Source organism: Haliotis rufescens, unplaced genomic scaffold, assembly GCF_023055435.1.
Source record: "Haliotis rufescens isolate VD_foot unplaced genomic scaffold, xgHalRufe1.0.p SCAF_1, whole genome shotgun sequence".
Taxonomy (NCBI): domain Eukaryota; kingdom Metazoa; phylum Mollusca; class Gastropoda; order Lepetellida; family Haliotidae; genus Haliotis; species Haliotis rufescens.
Window position 1 is genome coordinate 51329126 of NW_025963779.1, and position 2811 is coordinate 51331936.

At 38.8% G+C, this 2811-nt stretch overlaps 1 long non-coding RNA gene across 1 annotated transcript; it reads right to left on the minus strand.

The window, feature by feature from the left end:
* Positions 1 to 314: 314 nt before the first annotated feature.
* On the minus strand, positions 315 to 1946 carry LOC125372368. Its single transcript, XR_007218097.1, has 3 exons — positions 1883 to 1946; positions 1123 to 1213; positions 315 to 351 (listed from the first exon to the last, which is right to left on the minus strand). It is a non-coding gene; the product is annotated as an uncharacterized LOC125372368 (long non-coding RNA).
* Between the last annotated feature and the right edge of the window lie 865 nt (positions 1947 to 2811).

The window sequence follows — 2811 nt, forward strand, 5'->3', positions numbered from 1 at the left end:
TGTTGCATTGTGTTAGTAGAATTGGGAACATTCTATTTGGTGTTTGGGTTCACATTTATAGACAAGTAGTCGCAAACATCATTCCTTGATTACCACATGGCCAAAGACAATAATTTCTTCAACGTCCTTGAAGGGTCCCACTCCGACTTGGCATTGGTTGGTCTTCTCACATTAGCCTGACCACCCTTTGTGAGTGTGTCCCAGTGTCAATTGGCATATTACTTCTCGGAAGGCTCCCATTGAAATAACAGGACTCTCCTCATCGCTGTCTGCCAATCACTTCGGATATCTGGAAGGGTCCTTCCAGACTGTCAACCTGTCATCCGGGTATCTCAAGCTGGATTTCAGTTTCTGCAAAATTATGTATAAAGATTGTAGCAAAAGAAAAGAATTGTTGCAACATTTACTTACAGATAAAGGCAGCAAATTCACTTAATTTATCATCTTTGAGTTTTGTTATATACCAAACATTTGAGATATATATTGTTCCATGCTGATGAGTTGAAACAATCATTAACTGACATCTCTTAAAAATGTTCCTAGCAATCTATGCTTGCCATACAAGCCAAAGTAAGAGATGGGGTAGCAAGTGGGCTCATTGAAAGCTCGTAATCGTACCCAATAACGTGGGATGTTGTCCATAACAGTCATCATCGGTGCGTCTGGATTGAGCTCATAACATTAATCTCTGGTTTGTCTAGTTGAGAAGTGAGATTTGATTAATTTATAATCCTTGTCATTTAGCCGAACTATTGCTGGATGTGGTGTTAAATGAGTGAATTGGGTTTAACGCCTCTTTGAACAGTATTCCAGTTATATCACGGCATGTAAGCTTGATGTGGGAAGAAAGCCCGAAGTGATGCAGGTCTTACATGTTTACCACTTTGATGAAACCCACAAGCAAGTGTATGATGCTACCCTCGATTCAAACCCTCGATTCAAACCCACGACCATCGGTTTCTGTCAAGCCCAAGAGATGCAACTATGCACAGCAAGTTGTAGTGCCTTTGATAATTAGGCCATCCATGCCAACAGGTGATAAAGAACAAGCAAACTGAAGAAATATTTGCAGAATAGCTACATGAACATGATGAACCAAACAGAATAATTTCAAATATTTACCACTCACTGCTACTCTTCTCTTGTTCCTCATTGCTTCCCCTTTTCCATTGATGCCGTGCAGATGACTGACTCATTCATTCATCCAGACATTCTGCAAACATAAGTAGCATTCACATTACAGAAATGTCCAAACTGTACATGCTGTACATTGAATTCAATTAAAAAGGCCCCAGTTGAGTTTCCAACTTAGAACTGTCCTTATTAAAATATTTCATCCCAAACATTCAGAGATAAAATATAACCCCATATTTAACAACTGTCAAACAATTATTTGACAACAAAGCCAGGGTCATTCAACATACACTTTACATAAGGAATCACTTGTTGCAAAAAAGATCCTCGCCAAGGTCAGAGTCATTCCATGAAATATTGAATGATTAAGTTATGAAGCTTATACAAAACAAGGACATAACAGTGTAATTATAACAATATCCTAAGCGTAAAAAAAATAAAGTCTTTGGTGGCCATTATTGTAAATGATAATCAGTATTAGCATCCCACGAAAGTTTAGAGTTAATAATCGTTCCTAGATCTTGATATTTTTCTTCATTATCTATAAAAAAGCGGATCTAATTTGGATCATCTTGTTTTGACCACAAATCCATTACGCCCCTTATGCTAACAAACAGTTGACCATAATACTAAAAAAAGGACCCTTGGCGTTTACGGTAAAGTATGTAGAGCAGGAAAATATCTACATCAATCCGTTCCATAAGATCTCTGCACAGAAATCATAAGGCCTCGAAGCCCTGCTACGTACCTGGCAATGCCAATCGCCTTTCCAAATACTGTTGACTTCCGCGTTGTGGATGGCTGAGAGGAACTTCGGCCGGCATTTCCGTGGTGAAGGTCAATGAGAACAGTGTATCGATACACGAGGTAAGCTTATCGTAATCAAGCATCACAGTGTATATCGATACACGAGGTTTGTTTACATCCATGTTCTAAAATGGCGCCCTGGACCGTAGGGGAATATGGGTAAAATGGCTTGTTCCGGGTTAACACTAAGCTGGGCCCCGTCTCTAATATCACATTATTGTTTGGCGCAAGTTGACGACGCGCATAGGGAGCCGGGAACCAGGTTAACACGACATAAGCTGGTTCCCGGCTCCCTATGCGCGTCGTCAACTTGCGCCAAGTTATATTAGAGACGAGGCCCAGCTTATACACTGAACACGATCGGTCATTTCGTCAAAACTGGCCAAATATTGAGATTGCAGCTGAGGTCATGCTGGCAGCTGAAGTGACACATTAAGGTAAGGAATATGTGAATGTTACAATGATCACGTATTAAAGTAATTTACCACATGTAAGCCTGTCACATGTGACACATTAACTTTTATAGCCAACATGTAAGTAAATTTATAATTATATTTATATATGACAAGTAGCCTGTCTATCATATGTTAGTATTTGCTTATGTATATAATGTAGAAATATGTTTACTTCAACTGGATACTTTGTATGCTAATGTGACTCACTGTCTTATTTCATATACTCCCTGTACTCTGTGAGAATGATTAATAGCCTCAACATATTTTTCCAGATGTGAAGAATCAAGAACAGCTTTAATAACAGGGAAGTTTTGCATCAGAGATCATCGTGAAGTGGAAGATAAGACATTTTAAGGGTATGAACATTTTCACTTGAACTAGTTGAACAATAACCATGATGAAAACTTTATCATGG